Raw genomic sequence first — 21,701 nt, 5'->3', positions numbered from 1 at the left:
AATTTCCACAGAAAATCATGGCACAGGATTTTACACAAACTATTCATGCATACCATCACACAGTAGGGGGTTAGTGGGACCCAATCTGCAAAGTTAAGTGTGAGGTGTATGTATTCCTTCATTAGAACATCATAAACTACATTCCAATGTTGATTTTATGAACACCTACACTTTGAATTCTAAATTGATAGCTATGTGTCCCTAAAAACATGCCTGAAGAGTCTGATGCAAATCACCACAACGTCCACCCAAATGCTAGAAACCCACATCAACACATCTACCCATAGGGTGAATTAATTTTAAATGTGTTTTACATGGATGATGTTTTTCTATGCAACTATTCTCAGATAACTGTACTTGCTATTGATATTGGGAAGAGCAAAGTGTTTTAATTTTCTAGATAAAGTAGTTGAATACACTCGCCAATAGAGATGGTCATAGATTGTGTTGTTTAGAAATTCTGTTCTCCTATTAGAATTAAATTCAGAAATGTAATTAATTGATTGATTTAGTGAATGCATGAGTGCACAATCCTTCAGTGAGATTTGCATAGATTGGACAGTTCTTATTTCTGTAAGCCAGGGACCAATATATACATTTTATTCTCATGCCTTCACCAGCATAAAGTTAGGGGGCCATCTTTCAAGTGATTTAATTTTAATAATGTGACATTTTAATTCCTAATACAGTTTCTAGTCCCCGATTTGCAGCATGGAATTGCCTACTATAGGCATTAAATAAAGGGATGCGCCTTAGCAATATTTATAATCGGATCGATAAAAGATCTGACACATATTTGAAAAGATTGCTTTGATTCTGAGGTTTGGCAGATAAGAGGCATCTTCAGTAAATAAACAATATTGCTGAATGCAAGTTGTCTGTACATTTAGAATGACAATTACACTTTTAAGACATGGCTGTAAACATGTATACATATATGAAAAACATAGTTCCAGAAATAGGTTCTAGGAACATATTTTATGCTCTAGATGCAATATATCTAGGTTGTTTGGTGATGCTTAAGAAATGGTTTGGAAAGTAGTCAGAAAGTGTGGACAATCATGTTGAAGATATGCATTACATAAGCACTTCTATAATGGCAATGAGCACATTGATTTGGTCCACTAAGCGTCACCTGTGAGGAGTAATATCTTTACAGTTTCACAGGTAGCAAATTATATAACAATTCCAAATCCTGAAGGACCTGGGGTCCCAATGAAGTTCTGATAGTTGTATATACATCTGATCCAAACTTGTGTGATAAGAGTGAGAAGGCAGTATTCCATATTCTTGCTTGGTAAGGGCTATTATACTGATTACACACGGGAAAGGTTCTAATCCAATAAGCTATAGAATGAAGCTCTGCAAGATACAATGCCAATGATTTTTGTTCAAGACACTATACACCATGTCAGTTGACGGTTCAATGTTTTGGGCTTACACTTGCATGTCAAAACAGACTGAAAAAGAAAGAGCCCACCAACAATAATTCCATTATGGTAAAATATTTGGTTGACAGATATATAAATAATAATGAAGTTCCTTTAATTGAAGCCTTCATAGATGTATCAAATGCTTTCGGCATGGTGGAGAGAACAATGACTGAATTTGATTGAAAATCTGCATGATTATTCTTGGAGTCTAACAAGGATGTTGGATAATCGGTGAATGTCTCGTAAGATCAGAAATGTATTAATGGCTTAAAACAGTATTCCATAAGTGATTCATTCATATATTTCAGCTCACAGAAAAATATATTGCAAGGAAAGTACTTTCCCACCCCATTGTGGGGACACATTCACAGAGATAATTGCACATGATCTGGTCCTTTTGGACTGTAAATCTCTTGGGTAGCTGTAAAAGAAATCATTGCGTGAAACAATTCACAAAAAATGGAGATGCTGATTTTTCAGACAACAAAACGGCAGACAATATTTCGGTTGCAATTGAAGAGAAATTAGACTAAGCTAACTTAAGATAGTGGATAACTATAACAACCTTGTGAAATCAATTCATTATAAATGCTCATGGATGCCTTAACTGAACCCATTGGTGAAAAATGTTTATTTTATGCCATGATTCACTACCTAAAATCTTCACCATGATACTATATACAGTTGAAGTCTTCTAGTTTACAATACAAATCAAAATGGGGGAATGGCATGTAAACGATTACTGGAAGTGAGATAAACCACTCAAATTCAAACTCTGAGATTAGAGTTGGAAAACTATTCTAGATGGTTAGATGGTAGTATTTGTGGTGTTTAGTTTATTGCATGAATTACTAAGGGAGAAATGTTCACTTTAATGATTTGGCTAAAAATGTACTTGGATTTTAACTTACTTTAAAGATTAAGTTGCCCAGTTCAAATAGCTTGATGATTGGGTGATGGCCTCCTCTTTTACAAGGGTCAAACATTCACTTGATGCACAAAGAACAATACTTAGGAAGAAGTCTGACTAGCGGTAGCAGTGCAGTAAGCCGTTTTTGAGGAAACGATGTACTAGCTAAATGGTCTCCTGTTGTTTGAACAAAGTAAATTACTTTGTGGTAATTTACTTTGTTCCAAAAACTTCAAATTAATTCAAATTCGGTACATGTATGTCAGGTTTAAGGGGTAAAACAGGAGGTTTGGGGGCTTGGAGTAGGTGTGGTAGTGGAGGGGAAGAGGGTAAAATTCAAAGTGATTGCAACAAAGTAAAATACCATGAATTAACTTACTTTGTTGTAATTATGTAGAACCAAAAAATATGATATAGGTGTGATCCAGCAATATCCATATATTAAAGAACAGTATGAAAGGACATAGAGAGAATCCTCAGAGCTATTGTTCTATGGCTCTGTTGAACGCAAGTAGTAAAGTCTTTGCAAAACTCATCCTACAAGATCTGAGCAAATGGGCCTTTAAGGTCATTATAATATCCAAATACCAAACCGGGTTTAAGGCTGGGGTAGGATGTACCCTGAACAGCCTCATTGTAAACCTACTCCAGCAAAAAAGCTCTCCTAAACTCAAGCGTGTATTGATCTGACCCTGGCTTTTCATTATGGGTAGCACACTGTGCTATGGAACAAGCTATATCATTGGCACATACCCAAGGGATTACTTGATATTTTAATTGCCCTCCATAAGGATACAACATTCCATGTAAGACTAAACATGTCAGGTAACATCGCTAGTGTAATACATACATCGTTGGGAGTGAGACAGGGATCTGTGTTAGTGCTGTGCCCATTTAATCTATATTTAGCTGACATGTTTAATTCCTTAGAAAATACACAATCCTTCCCTCTGAAAATTGGGAACCTAACTATAAGTACATCAGCATTTACAGATGATATCACGCTCCTCGACTCTATGCCAATTGGTCTACAGCATTCGTTAGTAGAACTAGAATTGTTTATCAAGGACAACAGTCTAAAAAGGAAAGTTATTAAATCATCCGTAATTACCTGCAAGAAGGATAAGAGGCCTTGTAAGCTTGAATGGTACTTAAACAACACCTTTATGAATATGTCAAAACATACAGTATATCTGGGCTTCCCGCTCAACTCAAAATATAAGCCTAAAATAATTATGGAGAGATTGCAAAGTAAGCTTGTTCACCTTGCTGCCTAGATGCGCAAGATCTACATCACATTTTGGCCATGCCCGCTAAGCCCCTTGATACGGTATTACAAGGAAATAAATCATTCCAACTCTGTTATATGGCCTAGAGATCCTAAAACTACCAGCAAAATCCTCCTTAGACATTCTAGAGGGACATCTACGGAAGAGATGTCTTCAACTCCTTCCTAATCTACCAATGGCTCTATCCAGAACAGAACTGGAAATTCGACCCAGGGACTCTATAGTCCTTTAAAAAAATATATATATTCTATACAATACGGAATCGCCCAGGAAACTATGTTATATGAAGATCTGAAAAGCATATGCTCAATGGGTACTTCTCCTATTCTGAATGGATTATACATGGAGTGTCAGATAGCACTGGAAAACATAAGATCAAATAGTGACAAGTTACTTGGCAATCCCAATACGGTGAAACTCAAAGTACAATGTCAGATTGATGCAAAAATATAAAGTACATGATCACTTTAGCCAGACATCCACAGAATGAATTAATTGCCCAACTATCTAAACCTGTTTCCTGATCGTAGGATTACAACAATTCCCCTTAGATTCAGGTTTAATATTCTGTTTACAGTGGATGCAATAGGACCTCATAGAGGGATTTCACTCTGTGACAGATTATGTCCTCTCTGCAAAGGGAAAATAGAAACATGGAAACCTCTCATTCCGGAGTGCCCCGAGAGACCACCAAGGTTAGGCATCTTGCTTTATATCTGGGATTATATAAATAGATCTGAAACATTGTGGAGTCTTCTATTAGCAGGCACCCACAAATAATTAAGTATAGAAATGTATTAGAAACATATATGCAATGTTAGGAGAGCCGCTTTTACAGGGTTTTTAGTCTATGCGCTGCATCGGTAGGCTTATATTAATTAATTGTCTATCAACATGCTATTCTGAATGAATTTCACTCGTGATCAAAAGAGCCCATATTTTAAACAGTTATTAGCATTATCAGTATCAGTATTTTCTATTTTTTAATCTTTATTATTTTTTTTATTTTAATTGTCTATATAAACAAAATGTAGAAATTGTAAAATGAACCGTGTGGGGTGAAATATTATACTATTCATTTATTACAATTTTAAGTAAATATGTATAAGGTTTTGTAAACCAATCACAATTTTAAAAAAAATAAAGACCATGAAGTTGAGTTTACTCACGTCCTGCTCACAAATAGGGGCATGGTATTGCATTGATAAAATACATATAAATATATTCAGTGAAAAAACTTTGTTAAAGGGACGTTATGGTTAAGTTGCGCTACTAAAAACCTATGAAATTCAGTGAAAAAACTTTGTTAAAGGGACGTTGTTTCAAAGTAAAACCGAAAAAGCACTGAAATTCGGCAGTTATGGTAAGATAAGCAACCATAACTCGCGCCACCGTGCACTGCTAACACTAACACCCAGGACATCAAAGATGACATCACAAATGTCATTGATGACGGCTGGTGGCAGTGGAAACTACTTGTTATGTTCGTCCCATTGTTGGAGATTAATACCTTTTCTCGTTAATCTCTAACATACCACCGATCTACTTATCGTAAAGAAGTTTATCGGATGGTATTTTCTGCCAGAACTCGGTTTGTAAAATGGCGTCTGTGTTCGTCTCTGTGACTCCTAAACCAAAGGTTGAGCCCTTTGTTCCACTTTTGGCGGGCCTCTGTACAGAGACCCTCCAAAGTGGTGCCTTTCTGTCTGGGTTACCTCAGGGGTGTGGGAGGGGGTTTAGGCACCCTGGACCGAGTTGCCTTGCCAACTCAGGTCGCACTCTGGAGTGATTGGCCCAAGTGGTGAGCATTCCCGCTCACCACTTAGCATGTGTTGATTGACAACTAGGCTGAATGAATGGGGGTCTTCTGCATAAAAGCAGGGCTTTTGGGACTGGATCTTCAGAAGTCGCCACAGGACCTAAGAATCCGACGAGGGTAACGCTGAGCCGACCTGCAACGACGACACCTCCGGTGGAGCCCTGCTGAGCCGACTCACCACTTCCCGACGACAGAGGAGATCTCCCTGCCGGAGAGTCTCTTCCCCTGACTGGTGGGAACAACCAGTCCCCTTTGCTTTTTATTCGTCTCAGGACGCAGTGGTCGAATTGCCCGTGCAGAGCACCTCGGCAACCGGATAGCCACTACCCCTGTACCGCGACCAAAAGGTGGTGCCTTGTGACGGAGCACTCCGTGGCTGGTCTCTTCCCTGGTGGTGCACCGGACTTCACTTTCCTTCGACGACGAGATCATCTCTACTCTTGGCCAAGACCCGACGTGCATCCACCACCAGGAACAACTGCCCCCGCCGGAGCTGCCCTCCACAACAAGGTACCGTGTCCGCCTGGCTTCCCTTTCGTTCGGTTCGAGTGAGGTGTCTTAATCCTCTCCGTTCCGCTGGGTCGCCTCCAAGCTTTGCTCATTCTTTGTTCTGAACTGGTTCAATCTGCCGATAACAATTTGCTATAAAGACTTGAATGCATCTCCACTAGAGACTTTTTGGGACATCGCGCCTTGCCTCTCTCCGAGTGGGCCTGGCCCCTGAACTTTACAATCTATTGTGATTCTTGCCTTCCTGCCTTGCATTTTATCCGCTAAGATCGAACTGTGTTGATTTCCTAACCTGCCTATCTTTTTCTCTCCCGTCCTAACTAATATTCGAGTGTCATCTGGGTTGAGGTATACACCTCTGTCTGAAAATAAGTGGTACCGGTAGAACCTAGAGTTGTCGATATTGCTAGGGGGATTGATCGTCTACTTCGTAGAGTAATTGTGTTTGATTTGTTTGCCGTGATTTGCTTTAGTGTTTTCCATAGATGTTGTGTTATAAATAAATACCTTAATATCTTTACACTAAGCCTCGTTGCGTGTTTGCTTGTCTTGTTGTGAAGAATTGCCCTATTTTGTATACTCCACATACTGCTCAACTTTTCTTGAGAGAGGTCTGACTGCTCAGCCACAGCTACCAAGTGATTCTGTGTGGTACAGACTGCTACCAAGTGGGTTCACCGCCAACGCCTGTAGTCCTAAATCTTTTGCAGTGGTCCCAGAGGGAACTGCACAGGTTTCTGCCTAACACTGGTGTACAGCGGTGGGATTTGTATCGAGTATACAGTTTAGAGTGCTTTTCGACACTGTAGGATAACTAACTACAAAACGTTGCACAAAAAGCAACTTTCAAAAACATGTCTACGATGGAAACTTACAGTCAAGAGTCTTTGTCAGGTGAACATACTGAGAGTTTGCGAGCTCTCTGTAGACAAGCAAATCTTTCTGTAAGAGGCAAGAAGTTAGAACTAATAGAGAGATTGCTGGCGAACCAAAGTCTGGGTACTGGTTCAGAGGAACCAATCTCCCCAGCGAATGTAGACAACAGTAATGGTGTTCATCTGAATCGTAATTCTGATGATAGCAATGAAGAGGCTGACGAGGACGGAGAGGCTAACAAAACTGTCTCCCCCGCACCTCTACCTGCCTTACCAGCTGTACCTACGGGGCCCATACCAGGTCCCACCAGTAACCCTGCTTATTTTGAACTTGAAAAAATGAAGCTCAAATTAGAATATAAACGGTTCTTGGCTCAATCTGAACGAAACCAAGAGCTCGAGTTCAGACGGATGAATGCCCAGGCTGAGCAGAAGCAAGCTGAGTTAAGACTCAGGGAAATAGAACTTAATCACGAGTTAGAGATGAAAAAGTTGTCTATGGAAAATGCTTCTCTCTCCTCTGGTTCCTCTAGGAGCTCCAGTCCCAAAAGACCCTGGATGCCGAAGGAATTAGTGGGTATGTATGAACCGAGATTGGATGTGTTGGATTGGTTGAAACTGTTTGAATACAATCATGGGCTCCAGGACATCACCAGGAATGCGTTGCTTCCCTGGTTGTTCTCTAGGCTCCCTCCTGTTGAAACTGATGTGGTAATGGAGTTGGGGGAGGCGGATAAGACGGATTACGAAAGTGTGAAACTAGCTTTGATAGCTAGATTCGGGAAGACCCCTTCCCAGTATCGTAAGAGGTTTAGAACCCTCAAAAAGCATGATGGTACCCCTTGGGCTACCTGGGTGAGTGAAGGGTTGAAAAACTTAGAGGGATGGATTGAGGGTTACAAAGTGAACACTTATGAGGGTATGAGAAATCTTTTTATGTTGGAGTCTATTTATGATGCCTGTTCTCCTGAGCTCAGACAGCACTTGGCTGATTCGAAGGAGTTGGATTCCAGGGCACTAGCTAAGGCTTCTGACTTGTGGGTTGCCAACAGGGCTATCATAAGGATTCTGGGGCAACTCAGAAAAAGGATGAGGGAAAACAGCCTAAAAAAGACTCAAAAGAGAATTTGAATAACTCACATTCCAAAGAGGGCCCCAAACAAAACCAGAAGGGTAAGCCACCGGGAAAACCACAGCAGAATAGTGTGTCTTCTGGTGCCAAACCGGAAGGAGGTCAGAACAAGCCACCATTCCAGAAAGCATTCGGTAAATGCTTTGTTTGTGGCTCGACTGACCACGTGAAAGGAGATCCCAGATGTAAGGGTAAACCTTCAGGGGTCCAGCTTGTCTCCTTAGCCTTCGCTCCAGAGGAGGAAGTCCAAATGGCAAGTGGAAACTTTCTACTGCTAGCTGACGAACCCATTGGAGTCTCAGCCAGCGTTTCTTTAGTATCTCTGGAGTTGTGGGAACAACAGAATTTAGATGTCTATAATTCTATCCCCGATAATACTAAAGAGTATTATAAGGACAGTGTCCAGGTGAATGGTCAGGAGACTCCTGCCATTAGGGACACTGGGGCCAGCATAACTGTGGTGGATAAATCGTTTTTTCAGGCTGAGGATGTTGCTAAGGCACCCAAACGCCTCACCAAGTTAGATGGAGGACCTGTGCAGATGCTTCCCCAATTACCAGTTCTCATCCATTGTAACGACATGACTGTGAAGGTACCAGTCATCATACAGAGTGAGGTACCAGGACGCATACTGTTGGGTAACGATTTGAAAACTCTTGGAGTTGTATCGCATACTCCCAGACCTCCTAGTAAACGGTTACAGGAGCTAACCAGACCCGCACGAGAGAGGACCATGCGCGGTACTCTCCAGGAGATGATGAAGAAAGAAATCACTCCTGCTCCACTGGAATTGTCGGCCGCTGTCTCCAAGAAATCAGAAGCGAAGGGGAAACCTAAGACTTCTATCCCGAAACCAGCCGCCAGCATTCCAGTGCAGCCGACACGGACTTCCCCGCGGTTGTCCAACGTCACACCCGTAACTCCACCTCCAGCCGAGGCTGAGAGGGAGGTACAACCCTGCGTGGTAGAATTAGGCTCTGAGGAAGAGCTAATGGAAGGCCAGGAACTCATTGGAGATCTGGATCCTGTTGACCATCCTGAGCTGCAGTCTTTACTGGCAGAAGGTTGACCCAGCAGGGCAGACTTCAGTAAGGGACAGAGAGAATGTCCAACTCTGGAAGGTCTTTGCCACCAGGCAGAAGCTCAGGCTGAAGGGCAAGAGCCTGGGAAATACAGGTTGCACTGGGAAGATGGCCTCTTCTACAGTGAACCGACCGAGTCTGCACCTGGAGACTACAAACGACTTGTAGTACCCCAAGAGAACAGACCACAGTTCTTGCAGTTAGCCCACGAGATTCCTTTGGCTGGTCACTTGAGTTTCAAGAAGACTAAGGAAAGGCTCTCGCTCTACTTCTATTGGCCAAAGATGGGGGCCGAAGTAGAAAAACACTGCAGGAGCTGCCACACCTGCCAGATCTCTGGTAAAGTTGGATCCAAGAACGTGGCACCGTTAGTGCCTCTCCCGGTTGTGGGAGTCCCATTTGAGAGAGTAGGGATTGACATTGTTGGTCCCCTTGATCCTCCAACCTCCTCAGGCAACAGGTTTATACTTGTTGTAGTAGACCATGCTATTAGGTATCCTGAGGCAATTCCTATGAGGACTGTTACAGCTCCGGCTGTGGCTAAGGCCCTCCTTGGTATTTTTACCAGGGTCGGGTTTCCTAAGGAAGTAATCTCTGACAGGGGGTCAAACTTTATGTCCCACTACATGAAAGCCATGTGGAAAACCTGCGGAGTAATTTACAAGTTCTCAACGGCTTACCACCCACAAACCAATGGGTTGGTAGAACGGTTCAACCGAACCATGAAGAGCATGATAGGTGCTCTAGAGGAACCCCTTAAGCGTAAGTGGGACCTTCTATTGCCATGCCTTCTCTTTGCTTATAGAGAAGTCCCTCAGGAGGGAGTAGGTTATTCTCCCTTCGAACTACTCTATGGTCATCCCGTCAGAGGTCCATTGGCCCTGATTAAGGAGGGGTTGGAGAGTGCTCCTTCCCCCAAGCCAGTCAGATTGACTGACTACATGATAGGTCTCCGGAGGAGAATGTCGCACATGATGACGGAAGCCAGCGATAACTTGAAAGCTGGATAAGCATTGGTCAAGCACTGGCACGATCAAAAGGCTAACATGGTTGAGTTCGCTCAAGACCAGCTTGTTCTCGTTATGATCCCAACAAGGCAGAGGGCCTTGCAAGATAAGTGGATGGGACCCTACCGAGTAGTGGGTAAACTCGGAGAGGTTAACTATCTGGTGGACTTGGGCAATCCCAAGGAGGCTCCGACAGTCTTTCACACCAACCGACTCAAAGCATATGTCTCATGACCTGATGTAGGAGCGTTGCTTCTAGCATCATCCGAGGAAGAAGAAGAGAGTGAAGCTCTTCCGGATCTCCTCATAGGCTTACCTTTAGATGAAAAAATTGAAGGAGTGAATCTCTCCCCCAATCTGACACCCGAGCAACAAGAAGAGTGCAAATCTATGTTGAATCAGTTTGCCTCTCTGTTCTCACTTTCACCAGGCTTGACCCCTTGGGGCCAGCACGACATACTCACTGGTGACTGTCTGCCGGTCAAAAGCAGAGGATACCGCATGTCAGAAAACGTACGAACGCACATCAAAGGTGAGGTCAGCAAGATGCTTGATCTCGGGGTAATAGAGCCCTCGACTAGTCCATGGTCTAGCCCAGTTGTGTTAGTACCAAAGGCCGGATCTAAAGAACTTAGATTCTGCGTGGATTATCGAGCTCTTAATGCAGTCACCACGACTGATGCCCACCCTTTGCCAAGAACAGATGAGTTGGTGGATAAACTTGGCGTCGCCAAGTTCCTCAGCACATTTGACTTGACGTCAGGCTATTGGCAAATAGCCCTGACAGACCATGCCAAGGAGAAAACTGCATTTTCTACCCCCGTTGGCTTATACCAGTTTAAGGTAATGCCTTTCGGACTGAAGAATGCACCTGCTACGTTTCAAGGGATGGTAAACCAGGTTCTGAATGGGATGGAGGACTTCTGCATGGCATACTTGGATGACATCGCAGTGTTCAGCAATTCCTGGGAAGAACATGTAATCCACCTGAGAGATGTTTTGCAGGCTCTTGGACGAGCCAATCTGACCATAAAGGCAAGTAAATGCCAAATTAGACAGAGTAAGGTAGTCTATCTTGGGCATGAGGTCAGCGGTGGAGAAATAAGGCCTTTGCTCAGTAAGATTGAAGCTGTGCAAAATTGGACAACACCGACTACTCAAACCCAGGTGAGAGCCTTCCTAGGCCTCACTGGGTATTACAGGAATTTCATAGAGAACTATGGGACCATAGCTTCTCCACTGAATGTCATCTCCTCGCCCAAATTTCCTAAAAAGGTTAAATGGAACGAGGAGTGCAATCAGGCTTTTGAAAACCTGAAACAGGTTCTATGCCAAGCCCCAGTACTCAGAGCTCCTGATTACCACCAACACTTCATTGTGCAGACAGACGCTTCCAATGTAGGGATAGGTGCCGTACTCAGTCAACTGGATGGGAAAGGTAGGGAGCACCCCGTTTGCTTCATCAGCCGCAAGCTGAAGGATCCTGAAACAAGGTGGGAAACAATCGAAAGAGAGTGCCTTGCTATCGTGTGGGCTCTGAAGAAGTTTAGGCCATACTTGTATGGTTCTACTTTTGTTATTCAGACTGACCACCAACCCTTGAGATGGTTAATGCAAATGAAAGGGGAGAACCCAAAACTATTGAGATGGTCGATCTGCCTGCAAGGGTTTGATTTCACCATTGAGCACAGGTCAGGCTGTCACCACCAAAATGCTGATGGTCTCTCTAGGATGTATGTCATCGACTAGAGGTATGAGATTCATCCAGGAGTGGATTAAATCCTCCTGTCCCTTAGTCTGGGGGGGGGGGCGAGTGTTAGGGAGAATTCTCTGTTTAGGCTGAATTTCCTAACCTAGTGAGTCCCCCAGCAGCTTTGCTGGATTTCTGGAGTTAGTTTTTTCCATCCTGCCAAGAGTGAGACTCTTTTCTCCCACTCTTGGACATGTATGTGTGTAATTCCTTTGAAATGTCAATGTGTTCGATGGGCTATGGGGTCTTTTACTCCATAGGGTCTCATATGTTTTTCTATGTGTGTTACACCACACCCTACGTGGCGTAACACGGGGGCGCCCTAGCGGGTCCCCCACCATAGACTCCATACCCAGGGACTGACTACTGTCTCCCCGGGCATGCAAAGTCACCATTGGCTTTACTAGACTTAAATTTACTAACAGGACTAGTACAAACCATCTTATTGTGGACGTACTAGTAGGGGTAATTCCATTACTCCTAGACCTGTTACTCGAGGGGGCACTGTCCCGTCCCCCCTTGTCGAGTTTTGGCTGGTGGCAGTGGAAACTACTTGTTATGTTCGACCCCGAGCATAACCCTATGGGATTTGTCCCATTGTTGGAGATTAATACTTTTTCTCGTTAATCTCTAACGTACCACCGATCTACTTATCGTAAATAAGTTTATCGGATGGTATTTTCTGCCAGAACTCGGTTTGTAAAATGGCGTCTGTGTTCGTCTCTGTGACTCCTAAACCAAAGGTTGAGCCCTTTGTTCCACTTTTGGTGGGCCTCTGTACAGAGACCCTCCAAAGTGGTGCCATTCTGTCTGGGTTACCTCAGGGGTGTGGGAGGGGGTTTAGGCACCCTGGACCGAGTTGCCTTGCCAACTCAGGTCGCACTCTGGAATGATTGGCCCAAGTGGTGAGCATTCCCGCTCGCCACTTAGCATGTGTTGATTGACAGCTAGGCTGAATGAATGGGGGTCTTCTGCATAAAAGCAGGGCTTTTGGGACTGGATCTTCAGAAGTCGCCACAGGACCTAAGAATCCGACAAGGGTAACGCTGAGCCGACCTGCAACGACGACACCTCCGGTGGAGCCCTGCTGAGCCGACTCACCACTTCCCGACGACAGAGGAGATCTCCCTGCCGGAGAGTCTCTTCCCCAGACTGGTGGGAACAACCAGTCCCTTTTGCTTTTTATTCGCCTCAGGACGCAGTGGTCGATTTGCCCGTGCAGAGCACCTCGGCAACCGGATAGCCACTACCCCTGTACCGCGACCAAAAGGTGGTGCCTTGTGACGGAGCACTCCGCGGCTGGTCTCTTCCCTGGTGGTGCACCGGACTTCACTTTCCTTCGACGACGAGATCATCTCTACTCTTGGCCAAGACCCAACGTGCATCCACCACCAGGAACAACTGCCCCCGCCGGAGCTGCCCTCCACAACAAGGTACCGTGTCCGCCTGGCTTCCCTTTCATTCGGTTCGAGTGAGGTGTCTTAATCCTCTCCGTTCCGCTGGGTCGCCTCCAAGCTTTGCTCATTCTTTGTTCTGAACTGGTTCAATCTGCCGATAACAATTTGCTATAAAGACTTGAATGCATCTCCACTAGAGACTTTTTGGGGCATCGCGCCTGGCCTCTCTCCGAGTGGGCCTGGCCCCTGAACTTTACAATCTATTGTGATTCTTGCCTTCCTGCCTTTTATCCGCTAAGATCGAACTGTGTTGATTTCCTAACCTGCCTATCTTTTTCTCTCCCGTCCTAACTAATATTCGAGTGTCATCTGGGTTGAGGTATACACCTCTGTCTGAAAATAAGTGGTACCGGTAGAACCTAGAGTTGTCGATATTGCTAGGGGGATTGATCGTCTACTTCGTAGAGTAATTGTGTTTGATTTGTTTGCCGTGATTTGCTTTAGTGTTTTCCATAGATGTTGTGTTATAAATAAATACCTTAATATCTTTACACTAAGCCTCGTTGCGTGTTTGCTTGTCTTGCTGTGAAGAATTGCCCTATTTTGTATACTCCACATACTGCTCAACTTTTCTTGAGAGAGGTCTGATTGCTCAGCCACAGCTACCAAGTGAATCTGTGTGGTACAGACTGCTACCAAGTGGGTTCACCGCCAACGCCTGTAGTCCTAAATCTTTTGCAGTGGTCCCAGAGGGAACTGCACAGGTTTCCGCCTAACACCCCCCACCCCCGGTCATGCCCCGTGTCTCCCTGCTGTTTCCCCCCACCCCCGGTCATGCCCCGCGTCTTCCTGCTGTTGCCCCCCACCCCCCGCTCATGCCCTGTGTCGCTCCCCTGTTACCCCCCACCCCCCGCTCATGCCCCATGTCTCCCTGCTGTTGCCCCCCACTGCCCAGTCATGCCCCGCATCTCCCTGCTGTTGCCCCCCAGCCCCTGCTCATGCCCCGTGTCCCTCTCCTGTTACCCCCACCCCCCTCTCATGCCCCGTGTCTCTCTCCTGTTACCCCCCACCCCCTCTCATGCCCCGTATCTCTCTCCTGTTGCCCCCCACCCCCTGGTCATGCCCCGTGTCTGCCTGCTGTTGCCCCCCACCCTCCGCTCATGGCCCGTGTCTCTCTCCTGTTACCCCCCGCTCATGCCCCGTGTCTCTCTCCTGTTGCCCCCTCCGCTCATGCCCCGTGTCTCCCTGCTGTTGCCCCTCACCCCCGCTCATGCCCCATGTCTCCCTCCTATTGCCCCCCACCCCCCACTTATGCCCCTTGTCTCTCTCCTGTTACCCCCACCCCCCGCTCATGCCCCATGTCTCCCTCTTGTTGCCCCCCGCTCATGACCCGTGTCTCCCTCGTGTTCCGCCCACCCCCCGCTCATGCCCCGTGTCTCCCTCTTCTTCCCCCCACCCCCGCTCATGCCCCATGTCTCTCTGCTGTTGCCCCCCACCACCCGCTCATGCCCTGTGTCTCTCTCCAGTTACCCCCCAACCCCCTCTCATGCCCCTTGTCTCTCTCCTGTTGCCCCCACACCCGGTCATGTCCTGTGTCTCCATGCTGTTGCCCCCCACCCCCCGCTCATGCCCCGTATCTCTCTCCTGTTACCCCCACCCCCTCTCATGCCCCGTGTCTCTCTCCTGTTACCCCCAACCCCCTCATGCCCCATGTCTCTCTCCTGTTGCCCCCCACCCCCCGGTCATGCCCCATGTCTCCCTTCTATTGCCCCCACCCCCAAGGTCATGCCCCGTGTCAACCTGCTGTTGCCCCCCACACCCTGCTCATGCCCCGTGTCTCCCTGCTCTTGCCCCCCACCACCCGCTCATGCCTCATGTCTCTCTCCTGTTACTCCCCACCCCCATCTCATGCCCCGTGTCTCTCTCCTGTTACCCCCCACCCGCTGCTCATGCCCCGTGTCTCCCTGCTGTTGCCCCCACCCCCTCTCATGCCCTGTGTCTCTCTCCTGTTGCCCCCCACCCCCGGTCATGCCCCGTGTCTCTCTCTTGTAGCCCCCCAACCCCGGTCATGCCCTGTGTCTCTCTGCTGTTGCCCCCCACCTCTGGCTCATGCCCTGTATCTCTCTCTTGTTACCCCCACCCCCTCTCATGCCCCGTGTCTCCCTGCTGTTGCCCCTCACCCCCGCTCAAGCCCCGTGTCTCCCTGCTGTTGCCCCCCACCCCCCGCTCATGCCCCGTGTCTCTCTCCTGTTACCCCTCACCCCCCTCTCATGCCCCGTTTTTCCCTCGTGTTCCCCACACCCCACGGTCATGCCCCGTGTCTCCCTCCTGTTGTCCCCCACCCCCCGCTCATGCCCCGTGTCTCCCTCTTGTTGATCCCCAACCCCCACTGATGCCCCGTGTCTCCCTCGTGTTCCCCCATCCCCCGCTCATGCCCTGTGTCTCCCTCTTGTCCTCCCCACCCCCCGCTCATGCCCCATGTCTCCCTGCTGTTGCCCCCCACCACCCGCTCATGCCCCATGTCTCTCTCCTGTTATCCCCGACCCCCCGCTCATGCCCCGTGTCTCTCTCCTGTTACCCCCACCCCCTTCTCATGCCCCATGTCTCTCTCCTGTTGCCCCCCACCCCCGTCATGCCCTTTGTCTCCCTGCTGTTGCCCCCCACTCCCCACTCATACCCCGTATCCCTCTCCTGTTACCCCCACCCCCTCTCATGCCCCATGTCTCTCTCCTGTTACCCCCCACCCTCCTCATGCCCCGTGTCTCGCTCCTGTTGCCTCCCACCCCCCGGTTATGCCCTGTGTCTCCCTTCAGTTGCCCCCCACCCCCTAGTCATGCCCCGTGTCTCCCTGCTGTTGCCCCCCACCCCCCGCTCATGCCCCGTGTCTCTCTACTGTTACCCCCCACCCCGCTCATGCCCCGTGTCTCCCTCATGTTCCCCCACCCCCCGTTCATGCCCCGTTTCTACCTGCTGTTGCCCCCCACCCCCCGCTCATGCCCCGTGTCTCCCTTCTGTTGCCCCCACCCCCCGCTCATGCCCCGTGTCTCTCTCCTGTTAGTCCCCACCCCGCTCATGCCCCGTGTCTCCCTCGTGTTCCTCCCACCCCTCGCTCATGCCCCGTGTCTCCCTACTGTTGCCCCCCACCCCCCGCTCATGCCCCGTGTCTCCCTGCTGTTGCCCCCCACCCCTCGCTCATGCCCTGTGTCTCTCTCCTGTTGCCCCCCACACCCCGGTCATGCCCCGTGTCTCCCTGCTGTTGCCCCACACCCCCAGTAATGCCCCGTGTCTCCCTGCTGTTGCCCCCCACCTCCGGTCATGCCCTGTGTCTCCCTGCTGTTGCCCCCCACCCCACCCTCATGCCCCGTGTCTCTCTCTTGTTGCCCTCCACCCCCCGCTCATGCCCCGTGCCTCCCTGCTGTTGCCCCCAACCCCCGCTCATGCCCCGTGTCTCTCTCCTGTTACCCCCCACCCCCCGCTCATGCCCCATGTCTCCCTCGTGTTCCCCCCACCCCCGCTCATACCCCGTGTCTCCCTCCTGTTGTCCCCCACGCCCCGCTCATGCCCCGTGTCTCCCTCTTGTTGATCCCCAACCCCCACTGATGCCCCGTGTCTCCCTCGTGTTCCCCCATCCCCCGCTCATGCCCGTGTCTCCCTCTTGTCCTCCCCACCCCCCGCTCATGCCCCATGTCTCCCTGCTGTTGCCCCCCACCCCCCGCTCATGCCCCATGTCTCTCTCCTGTTATCCCCGACCCCCCGCTCATGCCCCGTGTCTCTCTCCTGTTACCCCCCACCCCCTTCTCATGCCCCATGTCTCTCTCCTGTTGCCCGCCACCCCCCGTCATGCCCTTTGTCTCCCTGCTGTTGCCCCCCACTCCCCGCTCATACCCCGTATCCCTCTCCTGTTACCCCCCACCCCCTCTCATGCCCCATGTCTCTCTCCTGTTACCCCCCACCCTCATCATGCCCCTTGTCTCGCTCCTGTTGCCTCCCACCCCCCGGTCATGCCCTGTGTCTCCCTTCAGTTGCCCCCCACCCCCTAGTCATGGCCCGTGTCTCCCTGCTGTTGCCCCCCACCCCCCGCTCATGCCCCGTGTCTCTCTACTGTTACCCCCCACCCCCGCTCATGCCCCGTGTCTCCCTCATGTTCCCCCCACCCCCCGTTCATGCCCCGTTTCTACCTGCTGTTGCCCCCCACCCCCCGCTCATGCTCCGTGTCTCCCTCCTGTTGCCCTCACCCCCCGCTCATGCCCCGTGTCTCTCTCCTGTTAGTCCCCACCCCCGCTCATGCCCCGTGTCTCCCTCGTGTTCCTCCCACCCCCCGCTCATGCCCCGTGTCTCCCTACTGTTGCCCCCCACCCCCCGCTCATGCCCCGTGTCTCCCTGCTGTTGCCCCCCACCCCTCGCTCATGCCCCGTGTCTCTCTCCTGTTGCCCCCCACACCCCGGTCATGACCCGTGTCTCCCTGATGTTGCCCCCCACCCCCAGTAATGCCCCGTGTCTCCCTGCTGTTGCCCCCCACCTCCGGTCATGCCCCGTGTCTCCCTACTGTTGCCCCCCACCCCACCCTCATGCCCCGTGTCTCTCTCTTGTTGCCCTCCACCCCCCGCTCATGCCCCGTGCCTCCCTGCTGTTGCCCCCAACCCCCGCTCATGCCCCGTGTCTCTCTCCTGTTACCCCCCACCCCCTGCTCATGCCCCATGTCTCCCTCGTGTTCCCCCCACCCCCGCTCATGCCCCGTGTCTCTCTCCTGTTACCCTCCCACCCCCCTCTCATGCCCCATGTCTCTCTCCTGTTACCCCCCACCCCCCTCTCATGCCCCGTGTCTCTCTCCTGTTGCCCCACACCCTGGTCATGCCCCGTGTCTCCCTGCTGTTGCCCCCACCCCACCGCTCATGCCCCGTGTCTCTCTCCTGTTACCCCCCCACCCTCCGCTCATGGCCCGTGTCTCTCTCCTGTTACCCCCGCTCATGCCCCGTGTCTCTCTCCTGTTGCCCCCTCCGCTCATGCCCCGTGTCTCCCTGCTGTTGCCCCTCACCCCCACACATGCCCCGTGTCTCCCTGCTGTTGCCCCCCACAACCCGCTCATGCCCCGTGTCTCTCTCCTGTTACCACCCACCCCCCGCTCATGCCCCTTGTCTCTCTCCTGTTGCCCCCCACCCCCTGCTCATGCCCCGTGTCTCTCTCCTGTTACCTCCCACCCCTGCTCATGCCCCGTGTCTCTCTCCTGTTACCCCACACCCCCATCTCATGCCCCGTGTCTGCCTGCTGTTGCCCCCCACCCCCGCTCATGCCCTGTGTCTCTCTCCTGTTACATCCCACCCCCCTCTCATGCCCTGTGTCTCTCTCCTGTTGACCCCCACGCCCTGGTCATTCCCTGTGTCTCTCTGCTGTTGCCCCCACCCCCTGCTAATGCCCCATATTTCTCTCCTGTTACCCCCCACCTCCTCTCATGCCCCGTGTCTCCCTGGTGTTGCCCCTCACCCCCGCTCATGCCCCGTGTCTCCCTGCTGTTGCCCCCCGCTCATGCCCCGTGTCTCTCTACTGTTACCCCCCACCCCCCGGTCATGCCCCTTGTCTCCCTGCTGTAGCCCTCCACCCCCCGCTCATGCCCTGTGTCTCTCTCCTGTTACCCCCACCCTCTGCTCATGTCCCGTGTCTCTCTCCTGTTACCCCACACCCCCCTCTCATGCCCCGTGTCTCTCTCCATTTACCCCCCACCCCCTCTCATGCCCCATGTCTCCCTGATGTTGCCCCCCACCCCCGCTCATGCCCCGTGTCTCTCTCCTGTTACCCCCCACCCCCGCTCATGCCCTGTGTCTCCGTTCTGTTGGCCCCCACCCCCGGTCATGCACCGTGTCTCCCTGTTGTTGCCCCCACCACCCGCTCATGCCCCTGTCAACCTGCTGTTGCCCCCCACCCCCTGCTCATGCACTGTGTCTCACTCCTGTTGCCCCCACCCCCTTCTCGTGCCCCGTGTCTTCCTTGTGTTCCCCCCACCCCCGCTCATGCCCAGTGTCTCCCTGCTGTTGCCCCCACCTCCTTCTCATGCCCCGTGTCTCTGTCCTGTTACCCCCACCCCCTCTCGTGCCCCGTGTCTCTCCTGTTGCCCCCACCCCGGTCATGAACCGTGTCTCCCTGCTGTTGCCCCTCACCCCCACTCATGCCCCGTGTCTCCCTCATGTTCCCCCACCCCCCGTTCATGCCCCGTTTCTACCTGCTGTTGCCCCCACCCCCCGCTCATGCCCCGTGTCTCCCTCCTGTTGCCCCCACCCCCTGCTCATGCCCCGTGTCTCTCTCCTGTTAGCCCCCACCACCGCTCATGCCCCGTGTCTCCCTCGTGTTCCTCCCACCCCCCGCTCATGCCCCGTGTCTCCCTGCTGTTGCCCCCCACCCCTCGCTCATGCCCCGTGTCTCTCTCCTGTTGCCCCCCACACCCCGGTCATGCCCCGTGTCTCCCTGCTGTTGCCCCCACCCCCAGTAATGCCCCGTGTCTCCCTGCTGTTGCCCCCCACCTCCGGTCATGCCCCGTGTCTCCCTGCTGTTGCCCCACACCCCCCCTCATGCCCCGTGTTTCTCTCTTGTTGCCCTCCACCCCCGCTCATGCCCCATGTCTCCCTCGTGTTCCCCCCACCCCCGCTCATGCCCCGTGTCTCTCTCCTGTTCCCCCCCCACCCCCCTCTCATGCCCCATGTCTCTCTCCTGTTACCCCCACCCCCTCTCATGCGCCGTGTCTCTCTCCTGTTGCCCCACCCCCTCGTCATGCCGCGTGTCTCCCTGCTGTTGCCCCCACCCCACCGCTCATGCCCCGTGTCTCTCTCCAGTTACCCCCCCACCCTCCGCTCATGGCCCGTGTCTCTCTCCTGTTACCACCGCTCATGCCCCGTGTCTCTCTCCTGTTGCCCCCTCCGCTCATGCCCCGTGTCTCCCTGCTGTTGCCCCTCACTCCCGCACATGCCCCGTGTCTCCCTGCTGTTGCCCTCCACAACCCGCTCATGCCCCGTGTCTCTCTCCTGTTACCCGCCACCCCCCCGCTCATGCCCCTTGTCTCTCTCCTGTTTCCCCCACCCCTGCTCATGCCCCGTGTCTCTCTCCTGTTACCCCCCACCCCCTGCTCATGCCCCGTGTCTCTCTCCTGTTACCCCACACCCCCCTCTCATGCCCCGTGTCTGCCTGCTGTTGCCCCCACCCCCGCTCATGCCCTGTGTCTCTCTCCTGTTACATCCCACCCCCCTCTCATGCCCCGTGTCTCTATCCTTTTGCCCCCCACGCCCTGCTCATTCCCTGTGTCTCTCTGCTGTTGCCCCCACCCCCTGCTAATGCCCCATATCTCTCTCCTGTTACCCCCCACCTCCTCTCATGCCCCGTGTCTCCCTTCTGTTGCCCCTCACCCCCGCTCATACCCCGTGTCTCCCTGCTGTTGCCCCCCACCCCCCGCTCATGGCCCGTGTCTCTCTCCTGTTACCCCCCACCCCCCGGTCATGCCCCTTGTCTCACTGCTGTTGCCCTCCACCCCCCGCTCATGCCCCGTGTCTCTCTCCTGTTACCCCCCACCCTCTGCTCATGTCCCGTGTCTCTCTCCTGTTACCCCACACCCCCCACTCATGCCCCATGTCTCCCTGCTGTTGCCCCCCACCCCGCCAATGCCCTTTGTCTCTCTCCTGTTACCCCCCACCCCCCTCTCATGCCCCGTGTCTCTCTCCGTTTACCCCCCACCCCCTCTCATGCCCCATGTCTCCCTGATGTTGCCCCCCACCCCCGCTCATGCCCCGTGTCCCTCTCCTGTTACCCCCCACCCCCACTCATGCCCTGTGTCTCCCTGCTGTTGCCCCCCACCCCCCGGTCATGCACCGTGTCTCCCTGTTGTTGCCCCCACCCCCTTCTCGTGCCCCGTGTCTCCCTTGTGTTCCCCCCACCCCCCGCTCATGCCCTGTGCCTCCCTGCTGTTGCCCCACCTCCTTCTCATGCCCCGTGCCTCTGTCCTGTTACCCCCACCCCCTCTCATGCCCCGTGTCTCTCTCCTGTTGCCCCCACCCCCGGTCATGCCCCGTGTCTCCCTGCTGTTGCCCCTCACCCCTGCTCCTGCCCCGTGTCTCCCTGCTGTTGCCCGCCACCCCCTGCTCATACCATGTGTCTCTCTCCTGTAACTCCCCACCCCCCTCTCATGCCACGTGCCTCTCTCCTGCTGCCCCCCACCCCCGATCATGCCCCGTGTCTCTCTGCTGTTGCCCCCCACCCCCCGCTCATGCCTCGTGTCTCTCTCCTTTTCCCCCTACCCCCTGGTCATGCCCTGTGGCTCCCTGCTGTTACCCCTCACCCCCCGCTCATGCCCCGTGTTTCCCTGCTGTTGCCCCCCCACCCCCCGCTCATGCTCCATGTCTCTCTCCTGTTACCCCCCACCCCCCGCTCATGCCCCATGTCTCTCTGCTGTTGCCCCCCACCCCCGCTCATGCCCCGTGTCTCTCTCCTGTTACCCCCCACCCACCGTTCATGCCCGTGT

Source organism: Ambystoma mexicanum, chromosome 11 (genome assembly GCF_040938575.1).
Source record: "Ambystoma mexicanum isolate Mex_15411 chromosome 11, UKY_AmexF1_1, whole genome shotgun sequence".
Taxonomy (NCBI): domain Eukaryota; kingdom Metazoa; phylum Chordata; class Amphibia; order Caudata; family Ambystomatidae; genus Ambystoma; species Ambystoma mexicanum.
Note: the sequence above shows the minus strand (reverse complement) of the source record.